We start from the raw sequence: 21,673 nt of genomic DNA, 5'->3' as shown, positions 1-21,673 counted from the left end.
TTATTTCTGTGTGGGAGAAAGATCAGTGGGCAGTGTAATTATTAGGCTCTGCATTCCAGCCCCTCTGTCCTGGGCAACTGGTCATCCATTCGCCCTGGGAGAAGTCCCTTTATTGTTCCTATGGCTCAGTTGACAGTGGAAACGTAGACATGCAGAAAACAAAAGAGCATACTGGAAGATAGAACTTGCATTTTCAAAAGACGTGCTAGAAACAATGGCTAATATTAGGTAAGAAGGGCAGGGCATCATTAAATAATATTTTTTAAGGATTTTTATTTATTTATGCATACAGGAACTGGGGTACAGGCCAGAGTTGTGGGAGGAGAGAGGATTCACCAGAGACAGAGTGAGAAATTATCCAATGTGCATCCTTTTAGAAGAAGGGTGGTGCTGACTAATAACTACTAATGACCCTGGCCCAGACTTTTCAAAAGACTTAATAGGACCCCAAGACCCCCCCGTATGCACTTGCAGAGTTCAACTGATCCCAGCAGTAGCATCCTCCCCAGGAACCTGTTAAGTTTAGGTCAATGTTTCTTTACCATGTACCTACTGGAGTCACCATGGAGCTTTTAAAATGGCTTGTGCTTGGGCCCTAGACCTAAAATTTTTGATTAACTTGGTTAAGGGTGGAAGCCAGCACCAGTAGAGTGTTTATAACTCCCAGGTGACCTGGAATCTGAGTGTGGAGACCTGGAATCTGAGACTTGAGAACCACAGTTCTGGAGATAATGGTTAAATTCAATCCACCTCTGTGCTCTTAAAGCACCCACTTCTAGGTTGGTATTAAGGAGCATTGCAGGTGCACCTGCATCACAAAGGGGACTTGCCAAGGACCTCTGGAGAGGAGTTAACTACATGACAAAGGGGGAAAACATGCTGATAGAAAAACCCTATTGAAAATTACTATAGCACTTAGACTCCAACTTGGAAAGCAAAGAGGGAACAATTTTCTAACTTCCTAATGAACATTGCATTTAGCCAGCTGTCGAATATAAAAACAGACTAATTTTTCATTCTAATTATTTGGATATATTTTTCTTGGGCAATGTGACTATGTGGATGGAAATCCTAATTCTGTGGATTCTTTTATTTTTTTTTAAGATTTATTTATTTATACATACAAAAATTGGGCTGGAGTCCAAAGGTACGGGGTGGGGGGGTGGTGAGAGGATTCACCAGAGGCAGAGTAGGAAGCAAAACAGGTGGATCTACTGAAACACACTGCTGAGGGGAACAGCAGGCAAGACAGGAGAGGTCTGCTGTGCCATGTGGGTCAGCTCCATGGCCAGGAATCGAACTCATGCTGCAGTGGCTGGGGAGCTTGATAGAGCTGAGCCTTTAACCCCTGCACCACCAGAGGGACCCCTCTGTGGATTCTTTTAATGGAAAGATAAAGATTCTTCAAATCTAGAGTTCACAACAATGGCTGGGATTCTTTTAATGGAACGCCCCAGAAAATATTTAGACCTCACAAACTTAATCCTGAACTACCCAATTTTGTACTAATTCACACTCCTACCATCTTTCAGGGGAATGTGAAAGGTGCTGGTGAGGCAAGGAACAGGTGAAACATAGTATGAGGAGTTCCAACCTGTACCTTTAGATCCTCATCACTGCAAAGGAAGCAGTGCCAATAAGGAAGCCAAGGATCCAAAGTCAAGCTGAGCGAGAATAGATACCACCCAGAGACTGGAATGTCCAGCTCTGCTCCAGTCACCCTAGTGGAGATCCCAAAGCAGGACACTACATGGGAGCTAACTACCCATTTGGAATCCATGGAGTTTTCCCCCTTTTTCTCTTAGTCCAGCTAAATGCTTGTTTTATTTATCTTTTTTTAAAAAATAAATTTTATTTTTATATTCCCCATACAATTGCAATCCCCTTATTTTGACCCCAATCCCTCCCCTCCCCACCCCCCACCCCCCACAGAGTGTCTCTGGTTCATAGTTGTTTGTTGATTTTGATATTTTCTTTCTTATAGTTATTCATTTTCCTGGTCCCTTATTTAAGTTTTCTAGATTCCTGCTATGAGTGAGACCATCCGGTATTTTTCTTTTTCTTTCTGGCTTATTTCGCTGAGCATGATCCCTATTTATCTTTTTTTAATGAACTTTTTAATTTTGTATTTCCTTTATTTCTGCACTAATCTACTATTTTCAGCCTCTGCTAACTATGGCTTCATTCATTCTTTTCTAGTTCTATCAGGGTAAAAAAGTTAGGTTGCTTATTTGTGATCTTCCTTTTTAACAGTGGTTGTTTATGAAGGTCCCGCTTATAACTGGTTTTCTGCTTCCCATAGATTTTATTATGTTGTGTTTTCATCTTCATTTGTGCAAGATATTTTTTCATTTGCCTCTTTTACTTCATCTTTTACCCTATTCTTAAGGAGTGTTGTTTAATTTTCATGTATATGGAAATCATGTATATTGAATATCATGTATATTGAATATCATAGATATTCCTGTTTTATTTCACTCCTGATTTTTTAATTTCATTTCATCATGTTCAGAAAAGATACTTGATAGGATTTCAGTCTTCTTAAATTTGTTGAGATCTGTTTTGTGACCTACAATATGACCTATCCAAAGAACATTCCACATGGGCTTAAAGCGAATGTGTAATCTTCTGCTTGGGATGGACTTTTTGGTGGAATGTTTTACTTATGTTTGTTAGATCCATTTAGTCTACAGTGTTATTAAGAAATATAAATTCAACCCCCCACCATTTTAGTTCTTCGTTGAGTAAATAAACATCATTTTACTTCTTTAACTATCGGTCCTTCCTGTACCAAGTGTGAATAAACAGCATTGTTCTCATAATCTGGGGCAATCTAGGAAGAGAGTTGGTTACTGTGCGTAGAGCTTCATGGATATTCAGATGGTGGCTATGATTTATTTACTTTGAAATGAGGCAGATATATAATAACTAATAATAAAGTTTGTAAGGCAAAAAGATCAAAATTCCAGGTTCATCCTGGCCAGTGATCAATTACGAAACCTTAGACTTGCCTAGTCATTAATGCCAGGTAGCTTTGTTTTATCAATTAAATAAAGCAAAATATGCAAATTGATTGTGATATATAGCCATTCTAATAAATTGTTGTTTAGCAGGGAAGACTGTGATTTGAAATGAAAATAGCCAGTCTTACAAGAAGGACATGATAGAAAGTAAATAAATTTTAATTGTTTCACCTTTTCCCAGTGTTGCTATCGTAATTCAACCTGTGTTTCAAGTTTATTCTGACTCAAGTAGTGCCAAATAACTCCCCCCAACAGTTGGAGAGTACTTCATAATTTGCAAAATCTCCCATAAAATATATTATTACCTTATATCTGTCAGAGTCTGAGAAGGGAAGTTTCAACCTCAATTACCTCATCCACAAAAGGGGACATCTTACCTCATCTTATGTCCACAAAATAGCTTTAAGAGTTAAAGGGGACCATGTTATGTAGTGTTTGGCATAGTAAATGACCCAGTACAGGCACTCAATATGTAGTGAATTATTTCCTCTTTCTGCCAGCTCTATCCTAAATATCACTCATCCATTCATCCATTTATTCGTTATTTCATTTATTTACTCAACAAACAATACTGATAAGTCATGATCTATACTAAGCACTGGAATAACAAGATGAACAAAATACAATATTTCCAGCTCACTTGCTTCTGAATCCTTTATGTCCACTGTACTAATTCCTTAAGCCTCTGAGGTTTTCCCTTGGATCTTAAAAATAACACTTTTGCTGCAGTTACTACACCATCGAGCCAGTTGGAAATGGCTCTCCCTGCTTCCCTGTGTGCCCTTCTCTTGGCATATTCTGCCTGTTTTGTCAGTGTTGACACCCATTAGCATAGATATTGGTGAAAGCTCCTCCTCAACAGATTGGAAATCGAGTTTCATCCAGTCACCCAAGGGTGGGAAAAAATTATTCCTCAAGACTATAAAAAAGAACAGCTTCATTTAGTTGACAAATTGCAAGACTGCTGCCTCTTGGGGCTGGAGAGCTGGACATTTGGAGTAATTATTTGTAAAGGCAGACTTAATCATCATTTACTATTCTGCTTTAATCAACTTGCAAGCCATAATCCTCCAGAATCCTCAAGTTACTCTCCTCCGATCTCTATTACAGGAATTATATCTCTTTTAAAAGGTCTAGAATATTATACTTCATAAATCATATTCACATACTAATATGCAACTCTCACAATAATTTGGATGAATAAACTAACGTTTTGGAAAAGCCAGAGACTCTCAAACTTTCCATCATCAGAACTTCCCATGCCCTAAAAAGTGCTTTGCAATTTTTAGTTAAGAAATTCAAGACAGCCATATGCAAGGAAAAAAAGAAACTAAATCACCATCTCACATCATACACAAAAATGGATTCAAGTCTTCAAGGCACAAAACCATAAAATACATTGAAGAAAATGTAGGTAGAACACTCTATGACATTGTCTTCAGTGACATGTTTGTGGATTTATCTCCAACAGTGAGAAAAACAAAAGAGAATGTAAACAAATGGGGCCACATCAAACTAATAACTTCTACACAGTGAAAGAATCTATCGTGAAAACGAAAAGATACCTTACCGAATGGGAGAAAATATTTGCATATCATACAACTGATAAGGGGCTGATAGCCAAAATCGATTAAAAAAAAAAAAACTCACACAGTGCAACAAAAATAAAACAAATGATCTAATCAAAAAAGTGGGCAGAAGACCAAGTAGGCTCTTCTCCAAAGACGTACAGATGGTCAGCAGTCACAGGAAAAATGCTCATCATCACTTATCATACAGGAAAGCAAATCAAAACCAAATGTGATACCAAATCACACCTGTAAGAGTGGCCTATCACAAAAAAATCCAGAAACAGCAAGGGTTGGCAAGGTTGAAAGGACTCTTTGTACACTATTGGTGGGAATAAAGATGAGTAAACTCCTTGCATAAAAAACTGTGAGGAGCTTTCTCAAAATATTAAAAATAAATCCAGCAATTTCACCCCTAGCTATCTTCCTGAGAACTCAAAAACACTGATTTGAAGGGCTCTCTCTACGCACTCCTATGTTCATTGCAGCACTAATTACAATAACCAAGTTCTGGAAACAATCTAAGTGCCCAGGGGCAGGTGAGTGGATTAAGAAGATGTGGTCTATATCCAATGGGAAAAAAGATGAACTCTTGTCATTTGCAACAACATGGATGGAACTAGAGGAGATAGTGCTAAGTGAAATAAATCAGAAGGGGAAAGATAAATACCAGATGGCATCGCTGATGTGTGGAATATAGGGAAGCAAACAAAGGGTCAGACAGAACCAGACCAGTAACAGATCCTAGAAATCCGTGGAGTTGAGAATACAAGTCAGGAAGAGAGAGGGGAAAGCAAAGTGGGTAAAGGGTGCAGTAAACTATGGTGGAGGACTGAGGGTGTCTTGATATCCTAAATATCACTCATCCATTCATCCATTTATTCATTATTTCATTTATTTACTCAACAAACAATACTGATGAGTCATGGGTGTGGTGTGGTACCATAGACACCAAGCGTGTGATCCTGTATCTCTAGATCATGTATAAAGTTGTATATCCAATGTTGCTTCATTAATAAGTAAATAAATGTAACAAAAAAAAAATCCAACACATGTCCCAATATTGTAAGACTCCCTCTTTGTACTTGAAATTTACTGTTTTGTCATTTTTTGTTTTGTTCCCTGTGTTTTTGGTGACATGTCCATTATAGTCATTGCCCAGAGCCATTTTCTCTTCTGGGTGTTTGATTGTTTAAGATCTTGCGTTTAAGTTTTAATCTATCTTAAGTTGATATTTATTTATAGGATGGGTCCAATTACATGCTTCTGTTTATGGATAGCGTGTCTCCCCATCACCATTTCTTGAGGAGACTGTCCTTTCCTCATCGTTTGTTCTTGGCGCCCTCACCAAAAATCCTTTGCTTAAACAGAGGTGAACTTATTTCTGGGTTCTCTGTTCTGTTTCATTGCTTTCTGGATCTTCCTTTATGCCAGTGCCATGTACTTATTTGCTGCAGCCTTCGTAATGTTTGAAATCAGAAACAGCTTTGTTCTTCTTTTTCAAAATTGTTTTGGTGACTGGGGTCCTTTGTGGTTCTACATGAATTTTAAGGTGTTTTTTTTAGTTTCTGTAACAAATAGAGATTTCACTTAAGCTGCAGATCGCTTTGCATAGCATGGATATTTGACATCATTAAGTCTTCTAATCTATGAACACATCTGTCCATTCCTTTATGTTTTCTTTCATTTCTGGCAGCAGTATTTTGTCGTTTTTCATGTACAAGACTTTACATCTTGCTTACATTCATTCCTATCTTATTGCTTTTGATGCTATTATAAATGGGGCTGTTTTCTCATTTCCCTTTCCGATTGTTTAATGTTAGTGTACAGCAGTGCAACTGATTTTTATATGCTGATTTTATATCCTGCAACTTTGCTGAATTAATTTTTTAATTCAAACAATCTTTTGTGAAAACAAAAATGATCAAGTCATCCGTGAAAGGAAATGATTTTGCCTCTTCATTCCCAGTTTTGGTTCCTTTTATTACTTTTTAAAAAATATTTTATTTGTTTATTTTTGAATAGAAGAGCTGGGGTACAGGCCAAAGGTGGGAGAGGAAGGTGAGTGGATTCACCAGAGACAGAGCAGGGAGCAGAACAGGCAGATCTACTGAAACACACTGCTGAGGGGAGCAGCGAGGAGACAGGAGATGTCTGCTGGGCCACATGGGTAGCTCCCTGCCTGGGGATCAAACTCTGGCCATCGCCCAGAGTCAGCTGCCCTAAGCTCTGCCCAGCTACCTCAGAGCCTCGGATGTCAATAACTCAGTCCTCACAGCAACACACATTAGAGAAATTTGCTGTGGAATCCACACTTATATCAGAAGAAAGCAAGATCTGAAACTCCAGCCTCACCCTTCTATCCCCTTTCACAAAGCCCAACAGAGGATAATTGTTATTTCTGGGGAGAAGACAACATTCCAGGCAAAATTGGAAAAATATCTTTTATATCTACATTAAAACTTCAATTAATCATTCTGCTAAGGGGGGAAGGACACAGGAACTGTGTGACTACTTAATAACTCATGAATATAAATCAGAGACTTTAAATTGCTCTTTAGGCAAATATTTGGACATGCCGCGTTATCAAAAATTATATGGCTTATCTGACACAAAGGAAAATTGAAGGAAACAGTTTGGTCTTAAGGCCATTTAGTTTTCAATGGGCTTATTTAAAACACACACACATGCAGCAGTGTCTGAATTGCTGAAGGGGTTTCCTCCTGACCCTACTTGACGAAAGCCTTCTCTTGGGGACCCTCTGGAGTTTCTAACATTCCCCATTCGGTAAAGTCACGGCTGCTCTTGTTTACTTGGGCTAAATCATTGCCATAAATTCAAATTAGGTTCATTGCAGAAGTTTGTTTTTCAGAACTTGAAGCTGAGAAAATGGTCACAAAGCAAGAGGCTGGTGCCTAACCTAGAGGGAGGTCTAAGGAATCTTCCCTGACCCCTCGCCCAGCTAAGGACAGTGATGTGAGGTCAAGACCAAAAACACTTCAAACCTTTAGGAAAGACCAGGGTGGAGGGAGTTGGAGATTTTAGTGACATTAGAGTCATTGCTTGGTCTTGGAGAAACTTATCTTGGAATTTGTTGGCCGCTGAAAGCTCTTTTCCTATTATCACTGTTGTCTGTGACCCGCTTTGGGGGAGCTCAGCTCTCTCTGGCTCTCCAGGGAACACTGACCGCGCTGCCCCCTGGCATGTCCAGGACAGAGCACAGCATCCCTTACTTTGCACAACTGTGACCCGGGATGCTGACAATGAGTGATCTTGGAAAAGGAAGGGAAGACAAAGAAAATCGAGAGAACAAACACAAAAGCACAAGCAAACTAGGAGCACCATAGCCCAGGTAGGTCCCAGGGGTGCTCAGGCTCACAGCCACGGAGTGATCACGTTCCATTAACTTGTGGCCTTCCCATCTCCAGGCTTTTGCACAGCTCTTCCCTCTGTGGGTCAGGCCTTGCACACCACTTCCACTCTGGAATGATCCTTCAAGAACCCAGTTTCGTGTTCACTGCCTTGTGAGCCCCTCTCTCTTCTCCCCTCATCATCCCTGGCCCCATGGGCTGTTGTGTTTGTTGGTGCAAATGCTCCCTGCACATGACCCCATCCCAGGAGGCAGCACGTGAATTCTGACGATCGCTCAAGTGTGCGTCTGCCCCACCGCACGGTGATTCACGCCAGCAGGTGCTGTGTGCTGTCCATTTCAATATTTCAGGGGCTGACATGGGGCTTGACTCATAGCTGAAGCTCAGGAGATCCTGGTTGAAAGTCGTTGGTTGACGCTATCTGCAGGCAGCATGTAAAGGAGGCACTGGAAGGAGGGGCCTGGCACCTCTGGCATCACACGCCACTTCTCCCTCTTCTCATAGTCTCTGTTCTCAGGAAAACTTCACTTCTGTCCTCAAGGGAAACTAAGGAAACTAAGCCACCTGCGGCTTCCCCCTGGAGACTGTGCCAGTTAGATTTAACTCCCTCTCCCCCTCACATTCCTGCCGTCTCTCTCAGCAGAAGTCAGTCAAGGAACCTGGGAAAACCCAGTGGCAGATACATTTGCAGAAGCGATTGACATGGAGGGACCCTGTTAGGAAAGCAAAATCCACCCCAGTCCCACCACTTATAAAGCCTCAGCTCTGATCCCCTCAGCTGAGATCTCCAGAGATCAAACTCAATGCTTCTTTCCCTCCTCCTTCTCCCAAAGGTAAAGAATCTCCCTATACCAGAAATTTCACCTGTGAGTAACCCAGCGCATACGCGGAGAGCAATTGCTCTGTGCAAAGCCGAGCATCGTGGGCTAGAAGGGAAGCCAGATGAAATCACACTATGGAATAAGAAAAAACCATGCTTTGAAGGGGCTGCCCTGGTTAGGAAAGCTGAGGCCCTGGAAGAAAACATTGTTAAGACTCGGGCTGTGTTCTTTGCTGCGAAGCCTATAGTTCTTCTGGGAAATAAAATATAAATACAAAGAAAATTAAATAACACTAGTAAAGTTCACAGGTCTTTTAATTTTTTTTTCCCTTCTGGCTTGACTTTATTTTTTCTTCATCTTTATTATTTTTTTTTATTTTTTACATCATTGTTCATTTTAAAACAATATTTGCTTCCCACCACCCCCCTCAGGAGTAGTCCCCATAGACTTTCCTTCACCAGCCCACCCGAGCACCATCACCTCTATGCTCCTCCCTCCCTCCCTCTGATGCCTCTCCCTCCTCCTCCCCTGCAGGATGTCTCTGATTTATAATTGTCTGTTTTTGCTTTGTTGTCTTTTGTACTGTCATTATTTTTTTACACTGATGTCTTGTTGGGTTCCCCTATATTCCTGCTATAAGTGAAACCATCCGATATTTTTCTTTTTCCTTCTGTTTTATTTCACTGAGCATAATTCCTTCTAGTTCCATCCACGTTGCTGCAAATGGCATGAGTTTATCTTTTTTGATTGCTGAATAATATTCCATTGAGTATATACACCACATCTTCTTTTAAACCAAAGGGATCATCACATCACATCTTCATACCAGCAAACTCCAGCATCTCCAGTGTCTTCCTCAACACCACCACTTTATTCTCCTTCGTCTTCATCTTGGTCTTCATCTGTCTTTGCTTCCTCCTCTTTCTTCTGCTTTTCCTTCTTCTTCTCATTCTTTTTATTTACTAACATCTGTTGTCTTATTTAACCTTTTCCCTAAACTCAAGAGGATATTATACTTCTCCCAGAGATGAGAAATATTAGATCTAAAAGATAATGTTTTAAAACTCGGGAGTCTTAAATTTATGGATTAACATTGTGCCATACAACCATGTGGTCCTTCTTAATTTCTCTGAATCTCAGTTTACGGATTTGCTCAATGGGGAGATAAGTGCACACATCATGCACTGTTTGCTGTGATTATCAAGTGAGTGGATACAGGGAAAGCACTTAACACTGAGTCCGACCCTGTCAGTGCATGTTACAATCAGTGATTAGCAGAGTTGTTGTGTTATTGCTGTAGCTTGTATTTGTTAATGACTCAAGTGGGATTTGAGCTGTAACTTTAGGAAATAAAATGTAATCTGGAATAACAAATATAGAACATTTCAAAAGTTGGTATGATTATAATTAAAATAATTATAATTTTATAATAATGACAAACATGAATTTCACTATGTGCTAGAAATATGTGTTTGGGGAATAGTGATAGAAATTGGATTTCTGGGGAAAGAATGAACTGAAGGCTGCAGTGCATGTGGCTCACAGGGAGTGCTCCATCCTCATGCCAAGAGGACACTAAGAGCAGAACCCTTTGGTGGTTCCAGAATGGCAATGGGTCCATCTTTAAACAGAGGGGAGCAGGGAGAAAGTCCATCAAAACCAAGTCATTGTTGGGTCTGGATAAGTCAGAGAGACATGTGCAAAGTGGTTCACAAGGCAGTGAGCCCATGGGGAAGGGCTCAGGGCCCACGAGTGCTTTGTGCAGGACTGGATGTCAGTAGAGAAAAAGACAGGGCAGTTACAAATTACAAGTTGACCGGGAGGTGGCACGATGGACTCTGCGTGTTTGCTTGGATGGGACACAGTCCTGTGCCCTCAGCATGCATTTATTAATAAATGGTTCATCTAGCCCATTTAAGGGGTTATAGTAGGACAAAGGAGGAAGGACAAGGGTTGTGATGTCAACATTTACTCAGTCTTTTTTTTATTCAGTCATTTCATTCCCCTGGCATTCAATGAGCACCCAGTTGGAGGTAGACTTGGTGCCAGAGAAGTAAGAATAACATAGTTATCAACAAGATGCCAGGTACTGTGTCAGAGCCTTAAACATTAGACCTGCCTATCTCTGACCCTTAAAACAACCCCACTAATTGGATTTTTATTACCATTTGATGGGAGGGGCAAGAGCTTAGGGTTCAGACTAGTAGAGTAACTTTCACATAGTCACACAGCTAATCAGAAGTAGTTTGTCCAAGACTTAACTCAGTTAATTCAAATATCAGAAGGAAAATAAAAGAGGAAGAAAAAGAGAGTATCCCCAGTTTCCATTCTCAAAATCTCCTAGCACCTTATTTTCTAAAGTGGCCGTGGTTAAATTTAGCACCCACAATTGTTTCCCTGTCCAGCTTCCATGGCTGACTACAAGATTTAAGGATGTTGCTCTTTGATTAGGGGCATAAAAACAGGCTGCTGAGCCACCCTGGCCCAACACAATGGGGGTTCGACTGGGGAGTGAGTCAGCCAGGAAGCCCTTGTGAATGTCAAGCACAAACATCCCAGAATAGCTGCCCACTGAGCATGAGGGTTCAGAGATACCCCACGTATGCCAGCCTGTGAATTGAAGATGGCAGTCAGCTTGACAAGATGGGTCCGAGCCAAAAATAATCTCTGTCTGCCCCAGAAGGGTCCTGAGGAAGTGAAAGAAAACTCTAGGTAGAGATAAATGGGGAGTACTGGTAAGAGATGGGCTCATTACAGGTCAGGGGAATGCCAGTCTGTGTTACCCAGGACCCGGGACTGGGCATGTTTGACCTCAGACCATTCCAAGGACTGATAACCTTCTAGTTAAAAATGTTTAACTGTGCCAACATAAGATTTTAAGCCAAAGAGAAAATTTGATTTGAATCAAGGACTAGTTTTCCCTCACCATGAAAAATAAGATGGGTCTGAATTTTAAAAAAAACAAGGCATTTAGATTTAATTAGGCCTTATGAAGTAGAAGGCAGTGGACATGTCATGAGATGCAAAGATAAATAATATATTCTAAATGTTCAGCTTCCCAAAGTCCAAGCTCCTTAAACAAATACTCAAGAATTCTTCCTATGGAAAGAGGCATCATGTAATAGTTAGGTCTCCTTGCATCAAAAGGAAGAGAAACACAATTCAAATTGCATCAAGAGAAACAAAGCAAATTTCTTGGATTATTAGTATGCCTAAAAAGTTAAGACATCTTCAAGTATGACTGGATCCAGAGACCAAAGCAATGAAACCAAATGGTCTCAATTGCTACATTTCTCTGTTCATTCCCAGAAATACTTTTGCCTGGTGCTCCCAAGGATTCTAGGTCTTCATCCTCAGCATTCAAGTAGAATGTGACTTCTGGTAAGGATTCAAAATCAGCTCTGATTGAACACAAACTTGGTTTACATATAAATGCCCATCTGGAGCTATTACCTGTCCCAGAGTGGTAAGATACACCTATTGTTCTATGCTGGGGGTGAGATCAGAAAACAATTCACCTGCAGTTCTGTGAGAGAGGAGTAGCTTCCCAAGGGAAAATTAATATGTTTTCCCAGAGGAAGGGATGTGCATGTTAGGGGAGCTCAATGACAGATGCATACCGTCCTGCATAGTAAGACTTCCTGCCCGAAGCAGTCCCCAGAGGCAGCTGAATTCTTTCCTGGCCCCACCATTGAATAGCTGAGTAATACCAGAAAACCCTCTCCTCCCCCTAATCTCTCTTTTGTAAATGGAGCAGTGTTCAATTTTCACATTAGTGACATATTTTGCCTCATTTAATTCTATGCAGAAACCTTATATTCTATCAGACAAATGGGTACCTGCTTGTGTTGAATCAGGAGGGTGAACTGGGGGAAAGCATTGCCCCTTAACCTCCCAGGGTAACCTCTAGGATCCTCCCCTTGGGACTTGTGAAATGTATCTTTACTTTTTGAGAATTCTGCTGGTATTGTACCAAGTGGAGGGAAATTGTAGAGAAAAGGAAAAGGGAAGAAGCAAGTTAAAGGGACAGAGTAAGTGGACTGCCACCGTGGGCTCTAGGAGCTGAACCCCACTGCGGCATCCAGGGGGACTCTGTGCATAAGCCTTGGCCTTAGACCACCCAAGTAGCTGATCTATTTAGTCCCATAGTCTCTGGCTGAGGCTGATCTCTGAAGGTGCAGGTATTTCCAGCCTGTGCTGCTCAGAGGCAAAAAAAAAAAAAATAGTGTCATCATCAAGCCAGGGGCTGCAAGAGCTGGCAAGTGGAGATGTTAACTACTACAGGCTTAAAGCACAGGGCCCAACAAGTCCACTGCAGGGATTAAAAGATTACATCATTCACTCAACATGTATTTACTGAAAACGGCTCTGGTCTCAGCCCCATCTCTGGGACAGTAAGTAGCTGGAGTCTGAACTTACAGAGCTTAGTCAAGCAAGAGGGCCAGATGTGTCAAGAGATTCTAGTACAATATGACAAGCTATCAGGACAGGGCAGGGGTATGGAGCCACACAGGGGGTGCACATGGGGTTGGGAACGCAGGGAATTCGGGAAACTTGTTATCGAAGTGACATCTCAGCTGAAATCTTCATATTAGTCACTCGTTCCTATTTATGCCCACAGTAGCAGAAATCCCGTTGTTTTTTGGAGCTGCCTCCTCTTACAAGCTGAACTGTGAACTCTTAAAAACTCTTTTTTAAAATAAAATTTGTTAGTTGTTTCTATGTCTAATAACTCTGGGAGTACATTTTTAGTCTTCTCTATGGGCACATACCTCACTCACCCTCCACCACACCTGCCCTGCTAGTGTTCTCTACCCTCTACCTTCTACCTCTACCCCCTCCTCCCCCCTTCCTCCACCCCTGGTCACCTCTGGAAACCAGTTAATTTTTCACTAATTTTTTTTTTTTTTTTTTTGCTGTATCGTGTTAGCGTGCACTTTTTGGTGATTTATATTCCACAGATGAATGAAACCATCTGATAAGTTGTTCACTTTCTGACTCACTTCTGCTTATACAAATAGGGCTTCCCTCCCACCCCCATTTCATCAGTAGGTCATTTCTGGTTTTATTTTTGCTCTTTATTGGTGTCATTTGAACCCACCAGTGTGCTGTCTTTTAACTCTGCCATCCTTAGCTTCATTCTCATGCCTGCAACATGGCTGCCATAGCTCCGGACAGCACTTCCACATTCAAAGCAGAAAGAAGTGGGGAGAGATGCACTGATTTTTTTCTGCCTCCTTCTGTGAAGTGAAAATCTACTCCAGAGACCCACAGTAAAACTCCACCTTGGTTCTATTTTCCACCCCAAATATGTTAGAGACTGAGAAAGTGTGAGTATTTAGCTGGGTGTTTCTGCCCTGAAAAAATAAAGGTGAATGGATATTTGGATACTTGGAAGACACTTAAGAGTGTCCAGCTCATTCCATGACAACCTGATGGAGGGGTGCCAACCTCCACTTCACAAAAGCAGAGCCTGGGTGATTCAATCTATGCAACTTCAAGTGCCATGTCCTTGAAAAGCCGACACTCCACTGACTTTCTTTCCATGTTCTTTGCCATAAGCCACATTGAAATGAGCAAGAAAAACACACCTAAAGTTATGTTTGTATATGTTTAGAGTAAACAAGGATTCTATCAACAACTTCCTTTTTTTCTAGAAAGATATTGTTTGCTAAAGAAGACAAATTTCTTGCCCTTCTTGCCATAAGCATGAAATCCCAAGCAAATTAGCTGCCACCTCTGTTTTCTGCATGTTCTCTAAACCAGTCTCACGTAATCTTTAGCAAAATGTCAACCCAGTCTCACTACTGAAATGTGTGCAGCCTACATTTTGAGAGTTGAAATGAATCACAGTGAGGTTATAAGACTTGTACTGTGTGAGGAAACCATCCAGATTGATAAAAATAAAAGCTTAATCCTGCTCATTTGAAGAAAACCTGGGATAAGTCCATTCAGCCCGAAACTTCTAATAGTTCAGAGCAATCAAATGCCTTCGTGGCCTTCCTAATCCATTTTTAATTTTGGAATTAAATTAATAACAAAAATACCTAGAAGCTACCAGCTGTCTTCCTTCCTAGAGGTATAAGACTCTCTCATAGAGGGTCTCCATTGTATTTGCCAAAGCATGGTACCTCCCAGTCATGTGGTTGGGTCTCCTGGCCACCAGCCTAAGGTCTGGTCCAAAAGTAGACTTATTAACATTACAAAAGGCACCTTGATAGCACTCATCCCTTTCACATCTGGGAAAGAGTGGTTGATAAGAAATAATTACAGACAAGTATTGCAAAAATTACCTAAGATCATGGGCATATGGCCTAGCACTTATCAATATTGCATTTAAAAAGTAAGAAGAAAAATAAAATTAAATTAAAAAGTGAGATGAAATTGGCATCATCTGCTGAAGTTTTTCCTCAGAGACTGAGAAAGAGTTAAGGCCACGCTGTACTTTGGGCTTGAGTTCCAGGTAGGGTGAGAAGTGGGTGTTGGGGCATCCTGAGGGAGGGTGGAGACTAGGGTCTGGAGGAAAATAAGTGATGGGAATTAAGCTGGCTCAGAAAATCCCTTCCTCCTCTTTTCTGCCCTATGCCACCCTCCTCCTCTTCTCCCCCCTGGAAACAACCCATCTAGATGTGCCAGAGGGTGCAGCACTGGCTCCGGGGGAAATGCAAAGTGTCACAAACAGCCTCAGTATCACCAAGAGCCCAAGAAATGTGAATGCAAATGATAAGCTGCCTCAGGAGGGGTTAAAATGGAAAGGGAGGTGGCCAGAAGGCCTTCTAAATAAATACACTTTTGTTTGTTTGAACCTGCAGTGTTGAATAGCTCCTTGGGTTTGTCTCAAGACATGAATAATTGAAATGGTAGGTTTTCTTCTCTTTAAATAATGGGATCGCATAGCATGCCAACAAGCATACTTTTACCTAAGAATAGCAAAATAAGGTCAGATTGCTAGTGAGGAGGAGCTGTCAGAGCACAGGAGAATATTTCCCACCCAACTTGGGTTCTTCTAAGGCTGGACAGAGGAACAAATGAATGTCAAACAGCTTAGTAAGAGAAATGGCCTAACTTTAATAATATACATGTGGAGAATTTACATGTTCACATTTTAAGGGATAATAGAGCTGACCAGGGATATCTATCCTGCATTTTGGGACCTGGGACATCAAAGCGAGAGAGGGGTTGACTTCATATGACAGACAAGAAGGGGTGACTTCATCCTGACCCTGAGAATAAAATGAGATTGTGAGACAGGGAGAACACGTTTACCGATAAACCTTCGACTGAATCAGGGCCCCAAAACTATATCCTTTTAAGTCATAAAAAAAAAGGGGAGTAGTGATTGCTTCTCTGGTAAAGAAAAGGGAAGAACCTTAGGACATGGTGAGCTCTTCTTAGATTAGGGAAGAGAGACAAAGATTGAAGTTTTTCCTCTGCCTCAAATGATTCTATTCTTTTAGCTCAAAATATCCTGTCTGCCAGAACAGGGCATCTTGAAGATTCCAGTTCTGAGAATATTGGGGCATCTGACTTGGAAATCAAATGAGGACTGCGTGGAGGGAAAAGCTTCAGGTCACTGCAGTTCATGAGCAGAGGAATGTTCTTCTAGGAACTTGCTCCTCATCAGATTTCCTGGTGAGTACCATACATGGCAATGTCTTCCAGATACTTGGAAGCCCTTGACATAGGCAGATGACTCCAAATGAAAGTGTCTTTTAGATCAAAATATTAGAGATGTATTAAGACATCTAAAATTGCATGCAGATCAAACTATATGAAGTAATGTATTTTCGGGCTCCCCCTCAGGACTGACATCAAAATAATAAAGCCATTTCCTACCACCCACATTTATCCCACCTTAATCATAACACAGGAATATATTTGCTTTTGCCACATTGGGATTTGTGAAATTATGAGCAGAAATGGATAAAACACCATTTCATAGCATCCATGCTGCTTGCTTCGCAAATGTGAGTTTTCATGAAACCAAACAAGGCATGGGAAATAAAAAAGAGGTTGATTTAAGTTCTCTGCCAGCTGCTATGAGATTTTCAACATGCCGCTGACCAACGCCTTTGACACCCAAACACAGGACTCTGCGCTCATTGCTGGGCTTGATTCCATTCTAAGAGAAACTGTTAATTTCATCTTCCTGTTACCATTAGTAGCTCTTAATTTCTCCTCCTACTAGTATTGGGCACAAGAATTTGCCTAGTTCTGATCACCACAAAGAGACTGGATTTCTTCCAGAATTAAGTAAAAAACTGTTAGCGTGTCTGGACCCTTTCAGTGGTTGTCATGGTGGTGACTTGGTTAGTAAAGGTGGCGGTGGAGACTTAGTCACTTCAGCATGACTCATTGGTTGAGCAGTAACAATGTGGTGTGAACTGTGCTGTAGATCAGAGGTGGGTCCAGCTGATGGTGGAGCTGGAGTTCAGGCAGCAACAAGACAGTGGAGCAGTGGTGGTCATGGCTATACGTTAGACAGTCAGAAGGGCTGTGACAATGGTAGGAGCCTCCATGATGCCCAGTGATGATGATGGAGCTGGTGAAAGTTGTGCTAGAGATTGTATGTGAAGAAGGCATGTGTGATATTGGTGACCATGAGAGTAGGATGCTGATGATAGAGCAGGTGTGTTGGTGTTAGTGGTGCTCATGAACATCAAGATGAGAGAGAACATTATAGTGTATATTCACATACACACACATATATATAAATGCATGTATAAAATATACATGCATTGCACACACATATATATGACATGCATATATGTGCACATATAAAATAGACCTGCATCTATGTGTGTACATATACACATAAAATATGAATGCATATATGTACATGTATGCATATTTAGTTGCACATGCTTGCAACTAAATATGTTGCACATGTAGTTAAATCAACCCCTTTTTATTTCCCATGCACATGTATATATGCCCACATATAAAATATACATGCAGGTGTATACACAAACATATATATGCATGCATATATAAATATACATGCATATATAGCACATGCATATGTACACAAGTATAAAATAGACATACATGTATACACATACATATATACACCCATATATCACATGCATGTATATTACATATACATAAGTATATGTATATTTATATGTTTCTGAAATAATTTTTTCACAAAAATGTTTGTAGGTTTATTTCTCAACCAAACCTAAAGCCTGAGGCAAAGAACAAATTCTCTTTTCTCAGAAAAACATTCCCTGCATTAAAGCCTAAAAAAACAAAACACAAGATATAATAAGCAAGCCCTGGATGCATCATTAACGAGGTAAGGAGAGACGTTGTCAGACACCAACTGATGGTGGTGATGGGGTTCCAACCTGAGCCATCCTGTCCTCCAAGAGCCTCCAGAAAGGAAGAGCATCCAGGCAAGAGAAGAAACCCCATGGGTATGAGAAAGTGCAGGAGGGTTTTGTGTTGGGTGCCCCGAGACCCCCACCCCAGGTTCTGTGATTGGCTGTAAAGTCTCACACGATGCCGCAAATCGTTGTTCTTCTGGCTGAGACTTATTACAGTGACAGGCGACAAAGGAAAAATGGCAAAGGGAAGGAAGGCATGGGGCAGAGTTTAGAGGCGTCAGGACGAGGTTCCAAGAAGCCCCTGCTGCAGTTCCCCACGGCCTGCTGGATTTCTCCAGGAACAGGTTGTGACAACATGCGTGTGAAATGTTCTCTACCAGGGGGTGCATTAGAAATTCAGCACTGAAGGCTTCTCCTGCAGGATGATCATGCAGGCGCCCTCTGCCTAGCACATATCAGAGCTCCAGACTCAGGGAAAAGAAGCAAATGTTTCGCATAAACCGCATCGCTCCTGCAAATCACAATGAGCCATTCTTATCATTTCGTGCAGGGAACTGCATCCCAGCCATCAACCTGGAGTCAACTTGGCAAGCAGTTCTTCCTAACGATAATGTCTCACCTTTTCTGTTCAGGTCTCTTATACAAGAGATGTTGATGGGGATGGCAGAGAACCAGCACCCCCAGAAGCACAAGGCTTGTTGCAAAAACCTCACAAGCTCTTTGCAAGCAAAAGTGCAATTTCAGCAGTACTGCACTTGACCTCACGGGGCTGGTGGGTAATTACACAGCCCTGGGGATCTGCTTCCACTGATAAAGAAGAATCCAGCTGCATCAAGAGCAGATGCGTGGTTTATTGCAGTGGCTATAAAGTGACGAGTCGTCTAACAAAAACCAATCCAATTACCTGAGCGTAGCATCTCATAAAACAAAGGTCTGCAAATCCTGCCTGGTTTTGTTATTGATTTTCTGTTTGGATTGCAGGATTAAATGTGGTAAAATAGGAATCATAAATCAAAATCTGGTTTTTACCATTTATTAGTTGTTTGACTTGAGATAAATCACTCTGGGGTACAAAATGGTGTTGGTTTTTGTGGAGGGTTGGAATTCAAGATGGGAGAATTGGGGTCCTTGATGTCACTAGGTCTTGCTACACTCTTACCATTAGTCCAAGCAATCTTGTAATTGCATGGAATTTTAACCTTTTTCTCATGCCATCTTACAATTTTTTTCCCTTAGCTCTTAACTCTTCTTTTATTCCAACTCTCCTGATCAGAATCTCCAAACATAAATGCACGTTGGAGAGATCTGTAAGAAATCTATGCACCTAAATCCCTTCATCTACAGAATGGTATACCTGACTCATTGATCTCATTACATTTTTTGCAAAAGTTAAAAAAAAAAATCCCAAAAAACTACTCATTGGAAGTAGAATGTAAATATCAGTTACCTAACTATTGATTGCTTTGCTTTTTGGCTGCAAAATAGCCTTTAACATGTTTGCTTTGCATTTCTGCATCACCTCTCCCATTCCTCCAGGCCAAGAAAAATACTGGACCAGGAGCACTGAGCTCAATCTATTGCAGCTTGAACTGTATTGCCCAAAAGAGACAAGCTCAAGCCCTAACCCTGGTGCTCGTGAATGTGACCTTATCTGGAAATAAATAGGGTCTTTGCAAACGTCATCAAATTATAATAAGGTGAGATCATATTTGATCAGGATGGACCCTAACCCAGTGGCTGGTGTCCCCACCGGAGGGAAATTTGGATGCAGAGACATAGAGAAGACCCACAGGACAAGGCCATGTGACGACAGAGACCAAGACAGAAGTGATGCAGCTACAAGCTGAGGACTCCGAAGATGGCAGCCACCAGCGGAAACCAGGGAGCGGGGAGCAAGGATCCACCGTGGAGCTTCAGGGGGAAACCAACATCTCAATTTTGGACTTCCAGCCCCCAGAAATGTGAAGAAGTACACTTCTTTTCAGTCCTCAGAACTGTGATAATCTGCCTGGGGAGTCTAGGAATTACTTTATCTCAGTGCCAGCAGCCTACCGCCTTTGTGATTGGGCCAAACAGGGCCTCATCAGGCCCGGGCCTCAGGTCCAGAGCTGAGGCAGGTTGGACTAGGCTGGAGGTCACAGGTTATGGGAAGGTTAGAGTTGGCACATCCCCTTGGGAAAAGCCAAGCGAGGAAGTGCAAGAATTCACACCCCAGTGCCCAGAGATGTGGCTGCCGGGCAGTACTTCTGGATTTATGAGTGAGAAACCCAGGTTCCTGGTGATGAAATTCTCAGCTTTGGTTACACAGTAAGTTGCAAAGCTGGGGGGAGCCTTTTGGCCCCCCTCTCCATCACAGGTAGGGTGCCTATTCTATTTGGCCACAGCATGAAGAATGAGGAGTGCAAAACACTGTCATGTGCTGGAGCCAAGAAGCCTGCTGCAAAGGGCGGGGTGTGTGTGTGTGTGTTGGAGAAGTATAGCAGCAAGCAGCAATAAATCATCTCCCCCTGAGTCAGCACCAGAAATACAGGGAGGGAGATTTTCTCATGGTCTGATTGGTGAGTTCACTGTGGCTTAAGAACAGACCCTGGTGTCCCATTAATTTTAACACCAACACAGTTTGGAGGGATTTACGGCCAAGAAGTTACAGCTTGGCCTGGCCGTGTTCCGGAGGCAAGGGCCATGTGTTTCATTTTCCTGACTGCTGACTTTCCTTTTACTCTCCTTCCCTGAAAACATAAATAAAGGTGAGACATTGAAAAATGTTCTTGAGTTTCCTGGGGGGCTAATCCTATTTGAAATTTAAAGAATAAAAACTGAATCATTGGAGAAAATAATGCAAGAAGGCTGTAGGGTAGCGAGGAGTGAGCTCTGAACATGGGTCCAAAGTCTCTCTCTGGCCCCAGCTCACCACAACGCTATTTCTGACCCTAGGCACGCATTTCCTAATCCATGAAACAAGACCAGTGAAATACTATTCAGCTATTAAACAAGAGATAAAATATGGTCTTTGGGGGCAAAATGGATACACTTTAAGGTGATGATGCTCAATGAAACAAGTCAGAAAGTGAAAGGCAGATACTGGACGGTTTCACTTATCTGTGGAATACAAATAACCAGAGAACAGCTGCTGGCAAAGCACAGCAAAACATTTCTTAGACTTTGCGGGAAATGTACTGGTTACCGGAGGGAAGATGGGAGGGGGGAGGAGACACGGGAAGGGAGGGCAAAGGGTACTTGTCTGGGAGGTTTGATGGTGGGTGAGTGAAGTCTGTATGCATGTGGGAGAGTAACATGTAACCCCAAAGTTATATAGATATGCAAACAACTGACAAATCAATAAGAAAAGAGTAGAATAAAGTCAGCTTTCATTTAACCACAGTAATGGAGATATTTTCTAGCTGAGATTATCAAAGCATCATTCTGTAAAACACACACACACACACAAGAAGTAATAGTGCAACCATTGATCTGAGGGATTCTGTCATCATCATGTCTCTGAGTTCACATCCTGACTCCAGAGCTGATCAGCTCCATGGCTTTGAGGGAATCATTCAACCT

At 41.6% G+C, this 21,673-nt stretch overlaps 1 long non-coding RNA gene across 4 annotated transcripts in view; it reads left to right on the top strand.

The window, feature by feature from the left end:
• The window catches only part of LOC119245050 (uncharacterized), a 60,540-nt gene extending 39,661 nt beyond the window's left edge, over positions 1 to 20,879 (top strand). The window contains exons 3-6 of one of the 4 annotated variants that reach the window (XR_008550521.1): positions 16,268 to 16,415; positions 17,946 to 18,081; positions 18,745 to 19,043; positions 19,649 to 20,879. This is a non-coding gene — a long non-coding RNA (uncharacterized LOC119245050). Of the gene's footprint in view, positions 1 to 16,262; positions 16,416 to 17,945; positions 18,640 to 18,744; positions 19,044 to 19,648 lie in introns of those variants that run through there. The other 3 variants (XR_008550522.1, XR_005125300.2, XR_008550523.1) reach the window with 3 other exon arrangements.
• The last annotated feature ends 794 nt before the right edge of the window (positions 20,880 to 21,673 follow it).

The sequence above is a fragment of the Talpa occidentalis genome, unplaced genomic scaffold (genome assembly GCF_014898055.3).
Source record: "Talpa occidentalis isolate TD23 unplaced genomic scaffold, MPIMG_talOcc4v2.1, whole genome shotgun sequence".
NCBI lineage: Eukaryota > Metazoa > Chordata > Mammalia > Eulipotyphla > Talpidae > Talpa > Talpa occidentalis.
This window is presented reverse-complemented; position numbering and strand designations above follow the sequence as displayed.